Below are 26,021 nucleotides of genomic sequence, written 5' to 3' on the forward strand. Positions count from 1 at the left end.
TTCGTGATTTTTTTTAGGTGACTTCCAGTTCATGTCAGCAGCTACAATTTTGCATACGGACCTTTTGCGCAGTTAAATAACAGTGCTAAAAAAATCAATACATGTTTCGGCATGACAAGTCTGACCATTCTCTTGTGAGATAAACGAAACAGTGGAATGTTGGGAGAGTCCACTTGAAGGGAAGTAAGCCAGGCAGGCGAACAATCATACGGCACTTGGGAGAGACTTTTTGAACACTCCGTATTTATTACGAATGTTAGTTTGTAAGTTCCACATCGTGCCAAGTTGCCGCGAAATACAACCCGCATAAGACGCAAACAAGGAAACTAAACTATGTAATACATGAACGTGAAGGATTCCATTTACACATTTCTCGGAATTCGCCTGCACCTCTGCTTCGCTCTCACCGGCACTTGCGCCGTATTCGTTGCTTATAGCTCCGAATCCTACCTCAAGTTGGCACGACAATTCATATAACTGAGGGATATACATCTTCCTAGTACTGAATTCCGCAAACGCCTCACGGTACTGTGACTACAAAGTACGCAAGCAAATGTGTATACTGGTATCTCTGCCACAGATCGTCAGTCGAATTTTCGCCGGTGTTCCAGCAGATATTAGCAGTTTCTTTTTCACAGCGTGTAGCTGGAGTCTGCATAGATATATCCTGTTCATCACGTCCTTCATACGACGCCCACAGCCGACTGAGCCGTGGTAAAATTTGCCGTTTCGAAGAGCGCGCCGCAGCGCGTAGTGTAAAGCAGTCGCCCTCCGTTTCTGGCGGTGGCGCCGCTGTGGCAATCGCAGCTTTGGTGTCTCCCTCTGGTGGGAAAGGGGAAAGGTAGTCTGTTCAAGTGCATTTAAGGGGCGCTATGAAGTCTCTCAGAGGAGTCTGGTCAGTTGGTCAGCCGGGTCAGTGTGGGGCAGTCTTTGTCTGTCTGTCGTCCGGAGTGCTAGTATGTGTTAGGCCGCCAGTCTGCTCTAGTTTGTTCAGCCAATGGTCATTGGCGGTTGGATCGATCGGTTGGTCGGTCGCGCACTGGAACACAAGACGACTTGTCCGTCTTGAGCGTCGGCACATGTGAGGTCGCCATATCAGTCCAGTGGCCCGCGCCGTATAGCGTGGGGTAGTGGCTTCGCGGCCGACACGAGAGCAACAGGAGCCAACCCACGACATCGGTCTGGCCGCTGCGAGCTGCGACGCCGTGAGACGGCGATTCGTGATATGTTGTTTCATTTACTTGTTTTATTGATCAGTCTCTCGTCCCCAGCTTGCTAGTCTGTCTCCCGTCCGCATTTGTTAGGCGGTTAGTGTCTGTCTGTCTGCCGTACGTTAATAGCTGCCTCTGTCATGTTTGTCGGATTTGGTATTAACGAATTTATTCTCTGAAATGTAACGGCCGAATACCTGAAATATGATTTTATCTTGTCCATCATCTTGAGAGGCGGTATATGTGTAATGTAGAGCATGTCTGGCCAACCTTTTATATTTTATGTAAGACTGCATTTCATGGGTTTTTATTGAAATGGTCATTTTAGTATTTAATGTTGCCACCCTTCCACCATAAGAATTTTTTTTTAATCAAGTTGCACTTTCGGTGGAAAGTCAATCTTTTAATGTTAGTGTATTGTATCATTTCCATCCCTCCTATGGGGTGCATAGTATATGTGCTTGTGTGAGTTGTTAAAATTTTTAGTTTAAAGTAATCTGGTGTGTTGCAGATATGCACCAGTGTAGTCTTTCAGAGACTGTTGTGAACGGTCGTGACTACGGTCGTGTCAAAAGGGAGCGGCAAGGTTCTCAGCCCGAAAGCCCATACTGTAAAAAATTTGTTCTTTCTGCCTCTGAGTAAATTGTAACTTGATATTTACAGGTTGCTTTCTGATTATAATTTTAAATCTGTATAAAAGAAGCGCTTTTAGGACTAAAATTTCCATTTGTTAAACGAAATTTGATTTCTTTTCATCAGTTACCTACTGGCAACTACTTCCACGCTCACATAGTCTGATTAAATGTGTTAACGTTCTTGATGAATCGCTAGTAATTAAAGTAAGTTCTTAAGAAAAAGTTTTTAAAGTAAATTCACGGTTCATCGACGTAAAGCGTTGGTTTATTTTCTATCACAAACGAAATGATTTTGAAAGTGGAATTTTAGGATCCCATCCAATAGAGGGGTCCCCAATTAGCCTAAATCAAATGCGGCGTTATTCTTTTTTATCGGGGTATATTAACGGGATCGGTAAAACTCGAAGTGTAATCAGTACTGCAGCAGCGACTGTGCGGTGCTTCTGCATGGCAGTGGTATTCAGAGCGAGCCAGACCGTTGCTTCCGATCTTGGAATATTGGTTACTGTGTGCATTACTGTCCCTTTTAACACATAACCGTAAGAGGAAGATCGTGCTAGACTCAAGTTGCACTGTCGAATGGGAACGTAAATTCCACATTAAAAATCGTTTCGTTTGTAATGTGAAACAAACTGACGCTTCCCGTAAATACTGGGCGTCACATGAAACGTAATGAGCAACATTTGTTTGGGTTGAATTCAGCTAAACGTTGCAGAACAGGAATTGCAAATATCTATCGAAACACCAGAGAAAATGCCCCTGACGACTCTTAGGAGGGACACCCTATATATACTGAAGAGAAAAAACATGGCACACCTGTCCGGTATCGTGTAGGACTTATGTCGGAAGCAGTGCTGGAGGACGTTGACACCATGAATGCTGCAGGCTGTCCACGAATCCATGAGTGCGGGGGTCTCGATAGCTCTTCAGAATAATGTTCATGTCTGCGAAGTTTGGTGGCCAGCGGAAGTGTTTAAACTCAGAAGAGTGTTCCTGGAGCCACTCTGTAGAAATTCTGGAGTTGGGGGGCGGGGGGGTCGCATTGTCCTGCTGGAATTGCGCATGTCCGTCGGAATGCACAATGGACATGAATGGATGCAGGTGATTAGACAGGAAGCTTAAGTACGTGTCACCTGTCACACGCGTAACGCCTCACACCATTACAGAGCCTCCAGCAGCTTGAACATTCCCCTGCTGACAAGCAGATTCCATGGATTCATGAGGTTGTCTCCGTACCTGTACATGTCCATGTCCATGTCCAACGTCTCTATACTGAAACCTGCTGGACCGCGCAACGTGTTTCCAGTTCAATGGCGGTGTTGGCGGGCCCAGGGGAGGCGTAAAGCTTTTTACAATGAAATGAACACCATTGACTGCTTACAGGCGTTAACATACGTCAACGGAGACAGATGAAAATGTGTGCCCCGACCGGGAATCGAACCCGGGATCTCCTGCTTACATGGCAGACGCTCTATCCATCTGAGCCACCGAGGACACAGACGATGGCGCGACTGCAGAGATTTATCTCTGGCACGCCTCCCGTGAAACCCACGTTCTCAACGTATTGTCCCGCACTACATTCGTACCGAGCGGGGTCGCGCAGTGGTTAGACACTGGACTCGCATTCGGGAGGACGACGGTTCAATCCCGCGTCCGGCCATCCTGATTTAGGTTTTCCGTGATTTCCCAAAATCACTCCAGGCAAATGCCGGGAAGGTTCCTCTGAAAGGGCACGGCTGACTTCCTTCCCAATCCTTCCCTAATCCGATGAGATCGATGACCACGCTGTCTGGTCTCCTTCCCCAAAACCAACGAACCAACCAACTACATTGGTAGTGCCCCGCCCATTATATTCATTACTCGCGGCGCGTTGCCGATTCCCGTAGGAGTTACAGCACTGTTTGTGCATTCGCACAGAAGAAGAAGATGGTCAAGTGACCGGTGAGCCTTAATTATGTCGTTTTTTATTAATGCGGGAACAGCGACCTCTAGCGAAAGTGTAACGAAGTACAAAATTTGACTACGTTACATTTCCGAAAGAAAAGTCATGATCATTTTTTCTGTAAGAGTGGTAGCCTCCACGTATTGAGTGAGAATATGAAAATGCTGCGTGTGGTATTCACAGGTCTCGTTTCATGAACACTTAGTTTGTTTAACAAATACAGGGTGGTCCATTGATCGTGACCGGGCCAAATATCTCACGAAATAAGCGTCAAACGGAAAAACTACAAAGAACGAAACTTGTCTAGCTTGAAGCGGGAAACCAGATGGGGCTATGGTTGGCCCGCTAGATGGCGCTGCCATAGGTCAAACGGATATCAACTGCGTTGTTTTCAAATAGGAAGCCCCATTTTTATTACATATTCGTGTAGTACATGAAGAAATATGAATGTTTTAGTTGGACCACGTTTTCCGCTTTGTGATAGATGGCGCTGTAATAGTCACAAACATATGGCTCACAATTTTAGACGAACAGTTGGTAACATGTAGGTTTTTTAAAAATAAAATACAGAACGTAGGTGCGTTTGAACATTTTACTTCGGTTGTTCCAATGTGATACATGTACCTTTTTGAACTTATCATGTTTGAGAACGCATGCTGTTATAACGTGATTACCAGTAAATACCACATTAATGCAATAAATGCTCAAAATGATGTCCGTCAACCTCAATGCATTTGGCAATACGTGTAACGACATTCTTCTCAACAGCGAGTAGTTCGCCTTCCTTAATGTTCGCACATGCATTGAGAACGCGCTGACGCATGTTGTCAGGCGTTGTCGGTGAATCACGATAGCAAATATCCTTATATTTTTACCCCACAGAAGGGGACGTCAGATCTGGTGAACGTGCAGGCCGTGGTATGTTGCTTCGAGGACCAATCCACCTGTCATGAAATATGCTGTTCAATACCGCTTCAACCGCACCCGAGCTATGTGCCGGACATCTATCATGTTGGAAGTACATCGCCATTCTGTCATGCAGTGAAACATCTTGTGGTAACATCTATAGAACATTACGTAGGAAATCAGCATACATTGCACCGTTTTGATTGCCATCGATAAAATGGGGGCCAATTATCCTTCCTCCCATAATTACACACCATACATTAACCCGCCAAGGTCGCTGATGTTCTACTTGTCGGAGCCATCGTGGATTTTCCGTTGCCCAATAGTGCATATTATGCCGGTTTACGTTACCGCTGTTGGTCAATGACGCTTCGTCGCTAAATAAAACGCGTGCAAAAAATCTGTAATCGTGCCGAAATTTCTCTTGTGCCCAGTGGCAGAACAGTACACGACGTTCAAAGTCATCGCCACGCAATTCCTGGTGCATACAAATATGGTACGGGTGCAATCGATGTTTATGTACCATTCTCAACACCGACGTTTTTCATATTCCGATTCTCGCGCAGTTTGTGTGCTACTGATGTGCGGATTAGCCGCGACAGCAGCTAAAACACCTACTCGGGCATCATCATTTGTTGCAGGTCGTGGTTGACGTTTCACATGTGGCTGAACACTTCCTGTTTCCTTAAATAACGTAACTATCTGGCGAAGGGTCCGGGCACTTGGTTGATGTCGTCCAGGATACCGAGCAGCATACATAGCACATGCCCGTTGGGCATTTTGATCACAATAGCCATGCATAAACACGATATCGACCTTTTCCGCAATTGGTAAACGGTCGATTTTAACACGGGTAATGTATCACGAAGCAAATACCGTCCGCACTGGCGGAATGTTACCTGATACGACGTACTTATACATTTGTGACTATTACAGCGCCGTCTATCACAAAGCGAAAAAATTGGACCAACTAAAACATTCCTATTTCTTTACGTACTACATGAATATGTAATAAATATGGGTGTTCCTATTAAAAAAAAACGCAATTGATATCCGTTTGACCCACGACAGCGTCATCTAGCGGGCGAACCATAGCGCCATCTGGTTTCCTCCTTCAAGCTAGACATGTTTTGTTCTTTGCAGTTTTCTCGTTTGATGCTTATTTCGTGAGATATTTGGCCCGGTCACTATCAATGGGGCACCGTGTATAGTTGCACAAATGTATTGTACCAGAAACGTTATTTATATAGTTGGATGTGAAACATGACACACGATTGATTTCACAGTTGCTTTGATGTTTGGATCAATTTTTGTCGTTTATAAGTGCAAAACTGAGGCAAAACTGACTCTAAATGGTGCTTTGTCAAGGAGTGTCAGTATTTTATTCGTTAATGTTCATTTGGGAAGGAAACTGTACACATTTGTAAGATGACCCAAAGCGGCTACCGTTCTTTAGCACAATACCTACGAACAACCTGAAAACTCTTCATGTCGACTCAACAGAAATTCAGCACAATTACTTCATCAAATTTAACTCGCAGTGTCTCATTATCTTTTTTTTGTCCATTAGGAAAGCTGCACATTTTCTGTTGCGTTTTCCGATAAAATGACAAAAGAGTTTGTAAATATATCTAGGAACTCGTGAAACGATAAAAAAAATACAAGAAGAAAAAGTGAAGAGCAGGCCCCACCCCAAGATCAATTTTTGACCTTAAGCGACGTTCGTGCCGCGGTCTGTCCCTCCCTGATGTAACAATTGCGTACCAGCATCACCTACGGAACATCTCATTGCTCGTTTACGCGCTGCGTCCCTGCAATTTCACCTGCGACGCCTACATGTTGGAGAGTCCTGGGTGGCTGCCACCACACGCCTCCTTTTCGTCGCTGGCGGAGCGACAAATTCCGGAGGTCGCGGCACCTCATTACTGGACGCGGAGGCAGCTTTATTGGTCACTAAAGCCCGGCCCTCGCCGCGCCTCGCAGCGCCACGCCCCCCTGGCCCGACAGCTTCATGAGGCGGCCATGGTAATGAGAGCCCCACATCACGGCGCGGCCGAACGGAGACGGCACTCTGCCGCTGCCTCCCACTCACACCTTTTCCTTCCCGCACTGGCGGCACCAGGAAGGAGTGCCAGCGCCTTTATACGTCGTCAGTTTCAGACAATCGATCCTAAGGGGAAGAGGATGAACGTCACACACCTACGCTTGAAACTATACTACTGCCCATTGAAATTGCTACACCGTGAAGATGACGTGCTACAGACGCTAAATTTACCCGACAGGAAGAAGATGCTGTGATATGCAAATGATTAGCTTTTCAGAGCATTCACACAAGGTTGACGCCGGTGGCGACACCCACAACGTGTGACACGAGGAAAGCTTCCAACCAATTTCTCATACACAAACAGCAGGTAACCGGCGTTGCCTGGTGAAACGCTGTTGTGAGGAGGAGAAATGCGTACCATCACGTTTCCGACTTTGATAAAGATCGGATTTTAGCCTACAGAGACTGCGGTCTATAGTATCGCGACATTACTGCTCGCCTTGGTCGAGATCCAATGACTGTTAGCAGAATAGGGAATCGGTGGGTTCAGGAGGGTAATACGGAACACCGTGCCGGATCCCAACGGCCTCGTATCACTAGCAGTCGAGACGACAGTCATCTTATCCGCATGGCTGTAACGCATCGTGCAGTCACGTCTCGATCCCTGAGTCAACAGATGGGGACGTTTGCAAGACAACAACCATCTGCACGAACAGTTCGACGACGCTTGCAGCAGCAAGGACTATCAGCTCGGAGACCATGACTGCGGTTACCCTTGACGCTGCATCACAGATAGGAGCGCCTGCGATGGTGCACTCAACGACGAACCTGGGTGCACGAATGGCACAACGTCAGCTTTTCGGATGAATCCAGGTTCTGTTCACAGCATCATGATGGTCGCATCTGTGTTTGGCGACATCGAGGTGAACGCACATCGAAAGCGTGTATTCGTCATCGCCACACTGGTGTATCACCCGGCGTAATGATATAGGGTGCCATTAGTTAAACGTCTCGGTCAACTCTTGTTCGCATTGACGGCACTTTGAACAGTGGTCGTTACATTTCAGATGTGTTACCACCCATGGTACTACCCTACATTCGATCCCTCCGAAGCTCTTCATTTCAGCAGGATAATGCACGACCGCATGTTGCAGGTCCTGCACGGGCCTTTCTGGATACAGAAAATGTTCGACTGCTGCCCTGGCCAGCACATTCTCCAGATCTCTCACCAACTGGAATCGCCTGGTCAATGGTGGCCGAGCAACTGGCTCGTCGCAATACTCCAAATTTAGGAACACGTATTATGTTCGCGTGTAATGGCTTTTCTGGAAGCTATAAATCTGCTCTGTATGAATCAGCATGGGTTTCGAAAGAGACGTTCGTGTGAAACCCAGCTCGCGCTATTCGTCCACGAGACTCAGAGGGCCATAGACACTGGTTCCCAGGTAGAAGCCGTGTTTCTTGACTTCCACAAGGCGTTCGATACAGTTCCCCACAGTCGTTTAATGAACAAAGTAAGAGCATATGGACTATCAGACCAATTGTGTGACTGGATTGAAGAGTTCCTAGATAACAGAACGCAGCACGTCATTCTCAATGGAGAGACGTCTTCCGAAGTAAGAGTGATTTCAGGTTTGCCGCAGGGGAGTGTCGTAGGATCGTTGCTATTCACAATGTACATAAATGACTTTGTGGATAACTTCGGATGTTCACTGAGGCTTTTTGCGGATGATGCTGTGGTATATCGAGAGGTTGTAACAATGGAAAATTTTACTGAAATGCTGGAGGATCTGCAGCGAATTGACGCATGGTGCAGGGAATGGCAATTGAATCTGAATGTAGACAAGTGTAATGTGCTGCGAATGCATAGAAAGAAAGATCCTTTATTATTTAGCTACAATATAGCAGGTCAGCAACTGGAAGCAGTTAATTCCATAAATTATCTGGGAGTACGCATTAGGAGTGATTTAGAATGGAATCATCATATAAAGTTGATCGTCGGTAAAGCAGATGCCACACTGAGATTCATTGGAGAATCCTAAGGAAATGCAAACCGAAAACGAAGGAAGTATGTTACAGTACGCTTGTTCACCGACTTCTTGAATAATGCTCAGCAGTGTGGGATCCGTACCTGATAGGGTTGATAGAAGAGAGAGAGAGAAGATCCAATTGAGAGTAGCGCGCTTCGTTACAGGATCATTTAGTAATCGCGAAAGCGTTATGAAGATGGTAGATAATCTCCAGTGGAAGACTCTGCAGAAGAGATGCTCAGTAGCTCAGTACGGGCTTTTGTTGAAGTTTCGAGAACATACCTTCACCGAGGAGTCAAGCAGTATATTGATCCCTCCTACGTATATCTCGCGAAGAGACAGTGAGGATAAAATCAGAGAGATTAGAGCCCACACAGTGGCATACCGACAATCCTCCTTTTCACGAACAATAGGAGACTGGTATAGAAGGGAGAACCGATAGAGGTATTCAGGGTACCCTCCGCCACACACCGTCAGGTGGCTTGCGGAGTATGGATGTCGATGTAGAACTGTGGTATCGTGTTGAAGCTGCATGGGCAGCTGTACCTGAACACGCCATCCAAGCTCTCTTTGACTCAATGCCCAGGCGTATCAAGGCCATTATTACGGCCAGAGGTGGTTGTTCTGGGTACTGATTTCTCGGGATCTATGCACCCAAATTGCGTGAAAATGTAAAGGTCTAGTATAATATATTTGTCGAATGTATACCCGTTTATCATCTGAATTTCTTTTTGGTGTAGCAATTTTAATGGCCAGTAGTGTAGCAAGACTTGAATAATTATGATCTTTAATCGCTCGTCTGAGACAAGATGGATAATGGCTTGAATGAATGTGTACTTCTTCTCATTCCAAACTCCAAGGGAAAGCGGTACACGACTAATTACGATCTCGGGCAGACCCAGAGCGGACACTACGAGCCCAGGTCTGGACCGCTGTGTAGTGGACTCTCTCACGGGTCGTGCCTCAGCGGGTCACGCTGCCCCTTCCACACTGGCACTTCCCGACACTGTCCTGTACGGCCTCGAGTGTGACCGTATATGGTCACTGCCAGGGCACTGCGCGCTAGCGGCTTGGCACGTGAGCTCACGTGATACCTTGTGAGTCTACGTAACATTTCCGGCCAACGCCCAGACGAAAGTCCTTCCTGTGGCGTCTTCTTTGTACTCGGAGAACATTCTCGAAATCTTATTTGTTCCGGCTGCAGTTCTGTTGCGTTTCAAGAGTTGCGTTTTTTAAATATGCGACAAGTTGTACCCAAAGAAAATACCTAAGTACACAGCCTTTTTCATGTTGTATCTTAATTACCCCACTCAAACTTTTCCCAGACGATGCAGTTATGTAAGCGAAGTACGGTGCGTAAAAAGCTACACAAATACCCAATCAGATTTCCTTAAGAATCCGAAGTTGTGCAAAGGTTGGCAACTTGATTTAACTGTACAGAAATCTAAAATTTTGCAGGAAACGAAGTAATATAGCAGCCTACCACCACAGTAACAACGACTCACAATTGTAAACAGTTAGCTCGTACCTTGGTGTAATAAGTTTTAGGAACATGAAATGGAACGGTCACATAGGTTCAGTCGCAGGTAAAGCGCGTGGCAGACTTTGTTCATTGGAGGAATACTAGGGTTTTGCAGCCAGTCTAGAATGGAGATTACTTTCAAACTTTAGTGTTACTAATCGTAGAATAGACTTTCAAGTGTGTCGGACCCATACCAAATAGTAATAATAACTGATGTTAAATACAGGGTGTTTCAAAAATGACCGTTATATTTGAAACGGCAATAAAAACTAAACGAGCAGCGATAGAAATACACCGTTTGTTGCAATATGCTTGCGACAACAGTACATTTTCAGGCGGACAAACTTTCGAAATTACAATAGTTACAATTTTCAACAACAGATGGCGCTGCAAGTGATGTGAAAGATATAGAAGACAACGCAGTCTGTGGGTGCGCCATTCTGTACGTCGTCTTTCTGCTGTAAGCGTGTGCTGTTCACAGCGTGCAAGTGTGCTGTAGACAACATGGTTTATTTCTTAGAACAGAGGATTTTTCTGGTGTTGAAATTCCACCGCCTAGAACACAGTGTTGTTGCAACAAGACGAAGTTTTCAACGGAGGTTTAATGTAACCAAAGGACCGAAAAGCGATACAATAAAGGATCTGTTTGAAAAATTTCAACGGACTGGGAACGTGACGGATGAACGTGCTGGAAAGGTAGGGCGACCGCGTACGGCAACCACAGAGGGCAACGCGCAGCTAGTGCAGCAGGTGATCCAACAGCGGCCTCGGGTTTCCGTTCGCCGTATTGCAGCTGCGCTCCAAATGACGCCAACGTCCACGTATCGTCTCATGCGCCAGAGTTTACACCTCTATCCATACAAAATTCAAACGCGGCAACCCCTCAGCGCCGCTACCATTGCTGCACGAGAGACATTCGCTAACGATATAGTGCACAGGATTGATGACGGCGATATGCATGTGGGCAGCATTTGGTTTACTGACGAAGCTAATTTTTACCTTCGTCAATAAACAGAACTGGCGCATATGGGGAACCGAAAAGCCCCATGTTGCAGTCCCATAGTCCCTGCATCCTCAAAAAGTACTGGTCTGGGCCGCCATTTCTTCCAAAGGAATCATTGGCCCATTTTTCAGATCAGAAACGATTACTGCATTATCTGGACATTCTTCGTGAATTTGTGGTGGTACAAACTGCCTTAGACGACACTGCGAACACCTCGTGGTTTATGCAAGATGGTGCCCGGCCACATCGCACGGCCGACGTCTTTAATTTCCTGAATGAATATTTCGATGATCGTGTGATTGCTTTGGGCTATCCGAAACATACAGGAGGCGGCGTGGATTGGTCTCCCTGTTCGCCAGACATGAACCCCTGTGACTTCTTTCCGTGGGGACACTTGAAAGACCAGGTGTACCGCCAGAATCCAGAAACAATTGAACAGCTGAAGCAGTACATCTCATCTGCATGTGAAGCCATTCCGCCAGACACGTTGTCAAAGGTTTCGGGTAATTTCATTCAGAGACTACGCCATATTATTGCTACGCATGGTGGATATGTGGAAAATATCGTACTATAGAGTTTCCCAGACCGCAGCGCCATCTGTTGTTGAAAATTGTAATTACTGTAATTTCCAAAGTTTGTCTGCCTGAAAATGTACTGTTGTCCCAAGCATATTGCAACAAACGGTGTATTTCTATCGCTGCTCGTTTAGTTTTTATTGCCGTTTCAAATATACCGGTCATTTTTGAAACACCCTGTATATACAATGAATGGTCACAGTTTTGTTTCTCCCTCGTGAGAGTTACACGGATATACTAAACCGACTCAATTGGTAGACGCTTGAAGATAGCTATCTGCACGCACATCTACGAACATACTCCGCAAGCAGCATGGCGGAGCGTACTTCGTAGCCTACTAGTCATTTCCTTTCCAGTGTCACTCGCAAATAGTGTGAAGGAAAAACGCCTTTCTATAACCCTCCTTACGACCGTACGAACCCTAGTTTCTTTTGCCTTACCATTTTGGACCCCATGAGAAATGTACATTGGCTTCATTAGTAGCCACCTGCAGTCGACCGCAGATGCGAGTTGTCTAAATTTCCTCAAGAGTGGCTGGCGACAAGAACGTCGTCTTCCCTCTGGGGTTTCCCATCTGAGTTCACGAAGCGTCTCTGTAATGAAAACCTGGTACTTAGGGAAAGGCAATTTTCGGCGTGTACGGGGCCAAAATCAGTTGCCGTTGGTTGCCCAGATTTTTTTAAATAACTTACACTTTATTTGGAAACAATTGCAAATAAAGTTGACAACAAGGAACATTTATTCAATTTGACTGTTAAGACGCAATGTCTAATTTAAAAAAAATTCTTAAGCAAGTTGCACTCGTGGCTGGAGGTCTTATTGACCAGAAATTTTTTGTAAGCTGAAGGCCCCAGTAGTAATAACTCAAAACAATTTGACAGCTGAAGACCAGGATAGCAAATTCTTAAGAACCAGGAAGACTTCTCCAATAGATACTCAAGCATTTTAAAAAAGACATTCATCAAAATTTCACTATTAAGAGACAATGTCTAATTAAAAATTCTTAAGACCAACTGTGTTCACGAGTGAAGGCCCCAATAACAATAACTTAAAAAACAGTTGAATGGCTGAAGACCTGGATAGGAATTTTTTGAGAAGCAGTTAAACTTCTTTAAGAGATATTTAAAGAACAATCATCAACATTTCAGTGTTAAGATATTTTGTCTAATTAAAATTCCTTAAGACAAGTTACACTCACAGCTGAAGGCCTTATTAACAAGAAATGCAAACTCTTTGTCGGCCGAAGGCCCAAGCAGTATTGATTCACAGTTAAAATCATCACAATCTGACCAAATCAAGAGAGAAGTGGGTCTCAGACAGTTTTCCAAGGATCGACCTGGGAAAGTCACTAAACCTCGCAAACGATGAGGCAGGCAGCCAAGAGTTGTATTCACTTAACCGGATGTCAAATCAAACTAGTGACAGTTTAAACGCAGGCCAACACTCTTGCCAAATGTACCTAACGTCTGGTAACCAATACAGCGATGGAATGACCCGGGCAAGGCGGAACCAGCGGACAGCACTGCGTCTTCAGGATCCGGTGCTTAGAACATCCAGAAGCAGAAGGAACCACTATGACCAAGGTAGCACAAAAGAAACAAAATATCTGAACCACAATCAAGGAGGCTGTCGAACCACACGCCTTACCAAACAGCAGAGGCAAGGCGAGGAAAGGTACACTGCCGCGAAAATGCGCTAACCTCCAGGGCAGGTAAATGGGACGTTAGCGGGAACTAGGCAGAAAAAATAGCGCTTGTTGAACTTCACTAATAATTACACAAGGAATTCAATGATCAATAATAAGAAGTGAAGGACGGAAAATTAAATTCGCCAACTCCAAAGACTCCACTCATTGCTCTTCGTCTCAGCGACCCCGCGAGCAGCACCGCGTGAACAAACGGCGTGATCACAAAATAGTGGAGATTTCACTACTGGGTTAATGTTCACTCAATTTAAACGTCCTGGGTCCAGTGGGCAGCGAGAATGTGGCCCTCACAACTACAGCCCCTCGATCCGGCAGTGCCTTCGTGCCGCCAGCAGTCCTGGCATGCCCTCACGCTGCCAGACCTCACTGCTGCTTCATCCCAACCGATCTAAATTGGCGGTGACAAATCTAGCAGCATGCCTCTGAACTTTTTCTATGTCTTCCTTTAATCCGAACTGGCAGTGATGCCATACTCTCGACCAGTACTCACCAGTTGGTCGTACTAGTGTTCTATATACTGTCTCCTTTGCAGATAAGCTACACTTTCTCACAACTGCCCCAATAAAACCAGGTCGACCATTCGCCTTCTCTACTGCCACCCTTACATGCTCGTCCCATTTCACATTGCTTTGTCACGTTAGGCCTAGATGTTTAACCAACGATGGCATAGCGGTTCTAGGCGCTACAGTCTGCACCTGCGCGACCTCTACGATCGCAGGTTCGAATCCTGCCTCGGGCATGGATGTGTGTAATGTTCTTAGGTTAGTTAGGTTTACGTAGTACTAAATTCTAGGGGGCTGATGACCTCAGAAGTTAAGTCCCAAGGTGCTCAGAGCCATTTGAACCACTCTGAATGTAACCAACGTGATTGTATGAGACAGCACACTACCTATTCTGCCATGAAACATTAGAGGACTGTCTCCTATTCATGTGAGTTTACTTACATTTTTCTACATTTACAGAAACCAGACGTTGGTTTACTAACATTTTTCTACATTTACAGACACCAACCGTTCGTCTCACTATAAATTTTGTCAAAGTCATCTCGTATGCTCTTACAATCCTATAGTCACTCTACATCAACTGTGCACCAAGGAAGTGCTGGGGGACATCTAATATTCTCAGTGAATATAAACAAACACTTTACCAGTGACCGTCAGTATCACTATAAAATTGCACGCAAACGATTCCTGAAAACTCTATCAAAATTTACATGTGGTTACTGAATGGTAGCTCAGCTCTTTGTACACATGAATAAATGCAAGATAATTTCCGTAAGGAAGAGAATGAAACCGATAGTATCTCATATCTGATAACTACGTAAATGATGAACATTCAGTTTACCTTACATGGAATATAAATTTTTAGGAATATTACTAAGAAGTGGTATTAAATGAAAACACGCAAGATCAGTAGCAGGGTAGAATGAAGTATTCCACAATGTGAATTGCTCATCGAACATGGTGGCAGAAGTCGAACGATTCTGATACCACGATACTAGGATCGTATCAGCTCGGCTCACCTCATACAACAGTGCGTCAGAGATGCTCATTTAACTTAAATATAAACACATCCTAATCTTCTGCACAAATACATTTATTTTGTTACCAATCGGCTTACAGCTTCTCAGGCCATTGTCAGATGACAAGTGAGTCTCTCTCTCACACACAAACACACACAGATCTTTACACCACTGGCCATTAAAATTTCTATACCACGAAAAATGCAGATGATAAACGGGTATTCATTGGACAAATATATTATACAAGAACTGACATGAGATTACATTTTCACGCAATTTGGGTGCATAGATCCTGAGAAATCAGTACACAGAACAACCACCTCTGGCCGTAATAACGGCCTTGATACGCCTGGGCGTTGAGTGAACCAGAGCTTGGATGGCATCTACAGGTACACCTGCCCATGCAGCTTTAACGCGATACCTCACTTCTTCAAGAGTAGTGACTGGCGTATTGTGATGAACCAGTTGATCGACCACCATTGACCAGACGTTTTCAATTGGTGAGAGATCTGGAGAATGTGCTGGCCAGGGCAGCAGTCGAACATTTTCTGTATCCAGAAATGCCAGTACAGGACCTGCAACATGCGGACGTGCATTATTCTGCTGAAATGTAGGGATCGTAGTCATCGAATGAAGGGCAGAACCACGGGTCGTAACACATCTGAAATGTAACGTCCACTGTTCAAGATGTGATCGAGACGTGTCAACAATGGCACCCCCTCCCATCACTCCGGGTGATAAACTTGTATGGCGATGACGAATTCACGCTTCCAATGTGCGTTCACCGCGATGTCGCCAAACACAGATGCGACCATCATGATACTGTAAACAGAACCTGGATTCATCCGAAAAAATGACGTTGTGCCATTCGTGCACCCAGGTTCGTCGTTGAGTACACCATCGCAGGCACTCCTGTCTGTGATGCAGCGTCAAGGGTAACCGCAGCCATGGTCTCCGAGCTCATAGTCAATGCTGCTGCAAACGTCGTCGAACTGTTCGTGCAGATGTTTGTTGTCTTGCAAACGTCCCGATCTATAGACTCAGGGATCGAGACGTGGCTGCACGATCCGTTACAGCCATGCGGATGCCTGTCATCTCGACTACTAGTGATACGAGGCCGTTGGGATCAAGCACGGCGTTCCGTATTACCCTCCTGAACCTACCGATTCCATATTCTGCTAAGAGTCATTGGATCTCGACCAACGCGAGCAGCAGTGTCGCGATACGATAAACCGTAATCGCGATAGGCTACAATACGACCTTTATCAAAGTCGGAAACGTGATGGTACGCATTTCTCCTCCTTACGCGAGGCATTACAACCACGTTTCACCAAGCAACGCCGGTCAACTGCTGTTTGTGTATGAGAACTCGGTTGGAAACTTTCGTCATGTCAGCACGTTGTAGGTGTCGCCACCGGCGCCAACCTTGTGTGAATGCTCTGAAAAGCTAATCATTTGCATATCACAGCATCTTCTTCCTGTCGGTTAAATTTCGCGTCTGTAGCACGTCATCTTCGTGGTGTAGCAATTTTAATGGCCAGTAGTGTATATACCAAGTGACGTGCGATTTACACAGATATCATTTATACACACAAAATGATGACATGTAGAGTCTTTAAGTAGCTAATTATCACCATTTTTATGTCATGGACAATCACCCACAGTAACCAAAAAAGAAATAAAGTTTTTAGTGTGGAATTACATTTAACAAGTGATGAAAAATATAGATGAAATTACAATTATAATTCTAAATATGATTGCTGAAGACTTCAGAGAGGATATAAAGAACACTGAGTTGGATCATTTAATGATAAGCTGGGATCCTGTGTCATATGTTTGTTGATACTCAGTATTTGCAGTAGTTTTCTTAACACAGAGTGAATCTTTAGATTCTATGTCATAAGAGTGGTTTTCTCTTTAAAGTAATGCCAAAATTTGAGGTAACCTTACACGAAAATTCAAGTCTCGCTTCTACAGCTCTGCATGTCGTAATACCAACAGTGTATAAAATTTTAAATCAGTAGGAAAGACAAACTGTAATCTTTGGATGAGAGGCGTGTGCCTTATGAAATTACATACAAGCACTGAGGAAAACTGTATACTTGTAAGTCAGACAGAGGTGTGGCATTTAGGTTATCTGAACATGAAGGAGCTGGTGATAAAGAACGTACTTTAACAGGAAACCACTCACACCACAGGCCGGCCGAAGTGGCCGTGCGGTTAAAGGCGCTGCAGTCTGGAACCGCAAGACCGCTACGGTCGCAGGTTCGAATCCTGCCTCGGGCATGGATGTTTGTGATGTCCTTAGGTTAGTTAGGTTTAACTAGTTCTAAGTTCTAGGGGACTAATGACCTCAGCAGTTGAGTCCCATAGTGCTCAGAGCCACTTGAACCATTTGAACTCACACCACATGGATACGGCGTTCATAGAAGACTGTGCGACATTTCTGTTGCCATCTTCGTGTATTTCGCACAGGAATGTCAGCAGTACATGGATATGACTGAGAATTGCATTAAAGGGATAACACTGTGTGGTGGGATTTAAAGTCATTATTTTTCCCTCAGTACGAGAATGGAACATGACAGTAACTCAGTAATATTGTATTACATTGAGCCTAGCTTGCGCAGCATACACATGGGTGAATAAACTGCGTTTGACAGAGTGCAGGTGGTATTTCACTGTTCTGTCACTGGATTAGTGCTACAAGCAATTGGAGACGGGCTCGTCGCCTTATAATTACGTATTATCATGGAGTGTCACTGAAAGCTGTTGAGAATTAGCTATCTATCATTGTGGAACGTCATGTTCGAATGATATTCTGACATTCTGAAGGTCGTCCAGAGACCGACGGGAAGATATTTACCGAAACGTCCGTGCTTCCTAATGTTACAGAGTAATGTAGAGAGATCGTAAATACGCCAGTTGTTGTTCATTGTGGACGTTGATGGCTTTGCTTCAATCGACCAGTTGTAGGGATGGTACCTATTAATAGTAGTAAACTGTCTTATTCGAGTGATAGTGGGCAATTAATCTTCTACAATAAGAATTAATTATTTTATTCCTATTCGGCAAGGGCACATTAATAAAATTACCTTTCGATTCGGTGGCTTTTTGGTAAACGGTCTCTCTTATCGGTGATAATAGCATGAGTGATCGACGATTATACTCACTGATGAAAGAAAACTCTCCCTGCGTAACCGTGGCCACGGGGAAGATTGTCCGTGAGCAGACATCAATCAAACTGTGCCAATATGCGAGGATCGACCGGCAAGCGTCCCTGTAACAAGTCCTCCACGTGGCCATGATTGATCTCTGATATAATATATGGCCACGAACGCTCGGCGGAGGGAGAGGTAGGTGGGAGACTGGAGGGTGGGATCGGTCAAGGAACCGGGCACGTTATCGGAAGAGACCGCAAAAGGGAGGTTGCAGAGAGGACCCGGCCGTGAACGACGGAGGCAGGGAAGCGGGGACTGCGACGGCGAGGGAAGAATACAGCAATTAGGCTCAGCACGGACGCGAACCCTTGTATCGATTGTGGACTGCGGCACAATGACGTGTGGTACAGAGCATTGGAGCAGGGCGCTGATGCAGTGGGTTTCGGGCGAGCTCGTACATCACTGACTAATTTGCCATCGAAAAATTAACAAAAACTTTCACTGTAACCTCCCCACGTAAAATAGTTAAATATTATTTAATTAATGATTCCAATTTTAGTGTAAGCTCCCCACAAAATAATGATAATATAATAAATAATATTGATAGTGATTCTAATTTTTGTGTAACCTCAGAACAAAGTTGGTTCCCATTATAATCTCCCTACAGAAATTCATTCACATTTAACCTATACACAAAATTTGTTTCCCATTTAATGAAAGTTTTAAACAGAAAAATTCCTAAACCTCGTAATAACAAATAAATTCAGTAACCTGGTAGAATTTGGACGACAGCAGCGCTGCGTCATGGCCCTTTAAGATCACTGTGAATAAAAAAAGGAAAAATTCTTACCTCAATAAAAACGGCGAATATATCTGCTCTTATATAAAATTTTTCCGCGACACCTCTGTGCAATGCTGGCCCGATAGATTTGTCATTTATGAAAGGAAGCAACTGATTTTTCTTTTGTAACAATAGGAATGATCATGAATTGAAGAAATTAGTAAATGCTTTAAATTGGAATGAATGTTTTTTTAGAAATTACTTTATATCACGAAGATTATTATTAGGACATTTTTAAAAGATTTACATGGGACTTTACATAACATTACTAGATATGCGCGAGGCTGCTTTTTACCTTATACAATAATACTCAGGCTCCGGCATCGCTGCACTGCGACCGGCCCAGCCAACATGATACACCAGACACGACTGACAGGCGACTGCTCGCTAGCAACAACTTACTGCTACTGCTACACAGTTCGTACTGCAGTCAACACTGCTCTTTGGTCTCAGATTCTCTTATAGCTTACATATCGCAGGCAGCACATACCTCTTACATCACTCTAACAATTCTCGTTTGCTTGTGCTCTATTTCGCATAGCGGTTTGTTACAAAGCGTTCATATACAACAGCGAATGGAAATTTTACCAATTTAGGCGCAACTAAATCAACTTCTTGGACGGTTTTCAACACACACCGTGTTTCGTATTCACTCTAGTCTTTCTTCATATTCACGTGATCAGGTAAACAACTGTCCTAAGGCAAGTGGAGTAGAGGTAAGTAAAACGTGGGTATTCACTGGAATTAAGTAAAACGTGAAACGGAGGATCCACCAAAAAATGGCTCTGGGCACTATGGGACTTAAAAGCTGAGGTCATCAGTGCACTAGAACTTAGAAGTACTTAAACCTAAGAACATCACACACATCCATGCCCGAGGCAGGATTCGAACCTACGACCGTAGCAGACACGCGGTTTCGGACTGAAGCGCCTAGAGCCGCTCGGCCACCTCGGCCGTCGCTTAAACGTTAAACATATTAGGAAACAATATGAGAATGATAAGGCTTCCTTCAAAGCAAACATCATCTTAATTTCAATCGGCAGCCAAGGTGCGACTGGATCACAACGCTTACCTTTTGACAATCTTATTTTGACTAAAGCCCTAATGACAGTTAGCTGTTAATATTTTCAAAGTTAAACTGATTGTCTGGTTATTAAGACCGCTCTGAAGGAATGTCTTAAAACATTACTTGTGAACCCTTATTACAAGAGAACTCATTCTGCCGAAAGACAAGTTCCAGCAAAAATACACCAATAACGACTCGGTCTTTCAAACACAGCAACGCACAGCTTAGTACAACAGGTTATTCAGGTTATAACTAATGACTGAGAAATGCAATTACAATCAAAGAATTGAACTGGTTAGCATCCAAATCCAACCACAAGGCCCCTGTTTTATTTCAAGGCAACCTGCTCCTTAGTACAATTGTTCCGGCTGTATTTACGACCAGGAGCTGATTCAATAGAACATTTATGATCGGATATAAGCCAGAGAGGAAAGGCAATAGCGGGACACATTTTCAAACGGTAACTATTGTTTCAGTACAATACTGCGGCCTATATTTACAACCAAACTGCCGTCCTAGTGAAACTCTGAGGGTACGGTGCAAACCAGAAAATAATAAGAAAAGCAGGTAGGCAATGACACAAATCGCCACGAGGATTACAGAATGTTACTTCATCAATAATCAGTTCCATGGATCCACGGTCCGTAGCAGCGGTTACTGAGTGGTGCCGATGAAAGCCAGGTAGAAGAGGGCAGCCAGGTCGCCAGCGGTCGTCCGACACGAATGCTGCCAACCAAACGACGGGGTGTCGGATTGCTGCTTGTAGTCGACGCTGGCCCCGGTGGAGTACTCCGGTAAGTTCGCTCTGCGCAGGCCCTCCTTGCGCAGCTCGTGACTTTCGCCACACGGAACCCGTGACCACCTTTTATCGCGACGCTACCACCTATCCCCAAACTTCGTGTCTCCGCCTCTCGGGCCATCGAACAACGTATATACTCTACTGGCCATTAAAATTGCAACACCAAGAAGAAATGAAGATGATAAACGGGTATTCATTAAACAAATGTATTATACTAGAACTGACATGTCATTACATTTTCACGCAATTTAGGTCCATAGATCCTGAGAAATCAGTACCCAGAACAACCACCTCAGGCCGTAATAATAGCCTTGATACGCCTGGGCATTGAGGCAAACAGAGATTGGATGGTGTGTATAGGTACAGCTGCCCATGCAGCTTCAACACGATACCACAGTTCATCACGAGTAGCGACTGGCGTATTGTGACGAGCCAGTTGCTCCGTCACCATTGTCCAGACGTTTTCAGTTGGTGAGAGATGGGAAGAATGTGCTGGCCAGGGCAGCAGTCTAACACTCTCTGTATCCAGAAATGCCAGTACAGGACCTGCAACATTCGGTCGCGCATTATTCTGCTGAAATGTAGGGTTTCGCAGTGATCGAATGAAGGTTAGAGCCACAGGTCGTACCACATCTGAAACGTAACGTCCACTGTTCAAAGTGCCGTCAATGAGAACAAGAGGTGACCGAGACGTTTACCGCGATGTCGCCAAGCACGGATGCGACAATCATGATGCTGTAAACAGAAACTGGGTTCATCGAAAAAAATTACGTTTTGCCATTCGTGTACCCAGGTTCGTCGTTGAGTACACCATCGCAGGCGCTCCTGTCTGTGATGCAGTATCAAGGGTAACCGCAGCCATGGTCGCCGAGCTGATAGTCCATGCTGCTGCAAACGTCGTCGAACTGTTCGTGCAGATCGTTGTTGTCTTGTAAACATCCCCATCTGTTGACTCAGGGGTCGAGACGTGGATGAACGATCCGTTACAGCCATGCGGATAAGATGCCTGTCATCTCGACTGCTAGTGATACGAGGCCGATGGGATCCGCCACGGCGTTCCGTATTACCCTATGGAACCCACCGATTTCATACTCTGCTAAGAGTCATTGGATCTCGACCAATGCCAGCAGCAATGTCGCAATACGATACACCGCAATCGCGATAGGCTACAATCCGACCTTTATCAAAGTCGGAAACGTGATGGTACGCATTTCTCCTCCTTACGCGAGGCATCACAACAACATTTCACCAGGCAACGCCGGTCAACTGCTGTTTGTGTGCACGCTGTAGGTGTCGCCACCGGCGCCAACCTTGTGTGAATGGTCTGAAAAGCTAATCATTTGCATATCACAGCGTCTTCTTCCTGTCGGTTAAATTTCGCGTCTGTAGCACGTCATCTTCGTGGTGTAGCAATTTTAATGGCGAGTAGTGTATATCGGCAAGGAAAGAGCTTCTAAGGACGTAACCCACAGGTACCGACTCTTCCTCATAGACATTGGCAAGGAGCCGCAAGAGGGATAGTCGATACTGCCCTTGAGCCAGTAGAGCCAGACGGAGCAGTCTACTAACTCAATGGCGCCACGGCTAAGTAAGACACTCCCACCATCTCCTGTGACGTTCCACGGAGCCCCCTATTCGTAGTCGCTTCCAGAATCCACTCTTACGCTACCGTCACACGGGACGTCCCAGCTAAAGCTGACGTGGCGCGCTACTAGTTTTGTGTCTACTTCCTGCTGTTTCGTGTTGAGGAGCCCACAGCGTATAAATATGTATAAAGTGAGCATTCGGATGCGCAGAACGAGAATCGGGTTTGCAACGTTTCCTACAGCTCAAGTCACGTGGCTTTGTTACGGCGCATTTTAGGCCGTATAGCGCTTGTGTTTTGAAGGTTATTATAATACTTCGCTGCTACAGGTAAGTTACCTTGACAAGTACCGTGAAACAGTCATGCATAAATTTTATCTCCACATGAACATGGCATCAATATGTATAAACTTACTGGCAATTTATTCAAACACACTTGCAAAATGAAATTTACAATGTTATATATATATATATATATATATATATATATATATATTTGTGCATACATGTGAAATCAGACTTTTATTCATTTCGCATACTTCCATTTACATCCCTAGCAATGACAATGCTGGACATTAGCTGTTGATTAAACTCAAACGAGCAGAAACGTATATAAAAGCACGACGAATTAGTATAACATTCATGTTTCGTTATTATTACATATTGTAGGCATGCAGCGTCGTCCCAAAATCAAGTGAGTAGTCTAGTTTGATGTTGAGAACATGAGCAGTAGGCTATGCTCACTCTGAGCATTATTGCATGAGCAATAATTTCGCAGCAAATCACGCATATTGGTTTACCTTTCCGAAAACTAGTTCATGCAATAGATTATGAACAAGATATATTACATGAATTTCGCCTAAAATAATTTCACATGATCTTTCCATTCTTTGTTCTTATTCTTATTTTTAATTCATTCACCAGTCATGTAATTAGTAGAAGATTAACGACAAGATTATTTCAGTATACGTTGGAAGACATTCGTATAGTAATCTTCTGCGGACCTGGGTAGGTGAATGAAAAACGAAACTAACAGTGGGTTTCGAACACGGGCTGTGGAAGTGTGAAGCCGCGACCGTGGCCACTATCCCACTCACCGCATTTATTGGAATTCTTTCTCGCTAAAAGGCGCATAAAGTACTTCAAAAACTTTAACCGTCGTTTTCTCAGAGACGGTCGAATATCTGTGAATAAGCCGAGATACCTAATCACTTATTTTGGCTGCTCTTCCACTGAGCGGAGTTTCTGGGAAATCGGTTTGTAAAGCTTGCCGTGTTCTACTCTTTCAGTCAGAAGCCACTAAAGCGTCGAGCTCCTACACGGGTAAACGTCATGTATCCGAAGCGGAGAACTGTCTATCAGTGTTTAACTGACTTGCGGTTCCATAAGATGTTCTAGACGTATAGTGTTGTAGTAAACCCTAAAATAACTTGTTGCGTATGGTCCCTACGGTCTTTCTCGAGTTTTTTGTCGATAATTACAGATGACATCAGGCCCTATGTGACAGCTGAACTGTGTCGTTTTGTGGATCACGAAGTACTTTTTTTTCACAATACTTAATGGAGCTCCAATGTTAGGCGGGTGATGGAGCCCCTTAGGGAAATAGCGGAAAAGTAGGGGAAGAACGCAGTGTTCTCTCTGTCTACTTACCGGGGGTTCTCATCCGAGATGTGGAGGAGGCCCTGCCGCTGGCGATAGAGAGCACTGGGTGCACCCGACTGCAAATTGTTGCTCATGTTGGCACAAATGACTCCTGCCGTCTGGGTTCAGTTCATACAGGCGGTTGGCGGAGTTGATGAAGGCGGAAAGCCTCGGACGTGGGGTGGATCTGAGCTAACTATTTTTAGTGTCGTTACCAAAACCGATCGCGGTTCTCTGGTTTGGAGCCGAGTGAAACGCTTAACCAGAGACGCAGACGATTCTGCGGAGATCTGGGCTGCAAATTTCTCGACATCCGCTATCGGGTGGAGAAATGTATGGTCCCCATGAACAGATCAGGCGTGCACTACGCTCAGGAAGCGGCTTCAAGGGTAGCGGAGTACGTGTGGAGTGCACATGTGGGTTTTTAGGTTTGAGAATTCCCTCCCTAGGCTCGACAAGACACCTCCTGGGATGCGACAAGGTAGGAGTAGGCAAAACGCAACAGGAAATAACAATATTAATCTTCTAATAGTAAACTGCAGGAGCGTCTATAGAAAGGTCTCAGAACTTCTCTCACTAATAAACGGTCACAATGCCCACATAGTACCAGGGACGGAAAGCTGGCTGAAACCAGATGTAAATAGTAATGAAATTCAAAACTCAGATTGGAATGTATACCGCAGAGAAGGCTGGACAGTGAAGGGGGAGGCGTATTTATAGCGATAAAAAGTGCAATAGTATCGAAGGAAATTGACGGAGATCCGAAATGTTATAGCAGGCTCAAACAAGGTAATTAGATATCTCTATAGGCCGCCTGACTCAGCAGCTGTTGTGGCAGAACACCTGAAGGAAAATTTGGAAAATATTTCCAGTAGTTCTGGGTGGATATTTTAATTTACCAGCTATTAACTGGGAGACTCAAACGTTTATAATGGGTGGCAGGGACAAAGAATCCAGTGATAGATGGCGCCGTAATAGTCACAAACATATGGCTCACAATTTTAGACGAACATTTGGTAACATGTGGGTTTTTAAATTAAAATACAGAACGTAGGTACGTTTGAACATTTTATTACGGTTGTTCCAATGTGATACATGTACTATTGTGAAATTATCATTTCTGAGAACGCATGCTGTTACAGCTTGATTACCAGTAAATACCACATCAATGCAATAAATGCTGAAAATGATGTCCGTCAACCTCAATGCATTTGGTAATACGTGTAACGACATTCCTCTCAACAGCGAGTAGTTCGCCTTCCGCAACGTTCGCACATACATTCATAATGCGCTGACGCATGTTGTCAGGCGTTGTCGGTGGATCACGATGGCAAATATCCTTCAACTTTCCCCACAAAAGAAATCCTTAGAAGTCAGATCCGGTGTACGTGCGGGCCATGGTATGGTGTTTCGATGACCAATCCACCCGTCATGAAATATGCTATTCAATACCGATTCAACCGTACGCGAGCTATGTGCTATTTTGAAAGTACATCGCCAATCTGTCATGCAGTTAAACATCTTGTAGTAACATCGGTAGAACATTACGTAGGATATCAGCATACTTTCCACCATTTAGATTGCCATCGATATAATGGGGGCCAGTTATCCTTCCTCCCATAATGCCACACCATACATTAACCCGCCAAGGTCGCTGATGTTCCACTTGTCGCAGTCATTATGGATTTTCCGTTGCCTAGTAGTGCATATTATGCCGGTTTACAATCTCGTGGTCGTGCGGTAGCGTTCTCGCTTCCCACGTCCGGGTTCCCGGGTTCGATTCCCGGCGAGGTCAGGGATTTTCTCTGCCTCGTGATGGCTGGGTGTTGTGTGCTGT

General features: G+C 44.8%; 1 non-coding gene across 1 annotated transcript; it reads right to left on the minus strand.

Moving 5' to 3' along the window:
- Positions 1-3,266: 3,266 nt before the first annotated feature.
- Positions 3,267-3,340, minus strand: Trnat-ugu (transfer RNA threonine (anticodon UGU)). Its single transcript has one exon. It is a non-coding gene; the product is annotated as a tRNA-Thr (tRNA).
- Positions 3,341-26,021: the final 22,681 nt, after the last annotated feature.

Source organism: Schistocerca cancellata, chromosome 9 (assembly GCF_023864275.1).
Source record: "Schistocerca cancellata isolate TAMUIC-IGC-003103 chromosome 9, iqSchCanc2.1, whole genome shotgun sequence".
In the NCBI taxonomy this organism is placed as follows: Eukaryota; Metazoa; Arthropoda; class Insecta; order Orthoptera; family Acrididae; genus Schistocerca; species Schistocerca cancellata.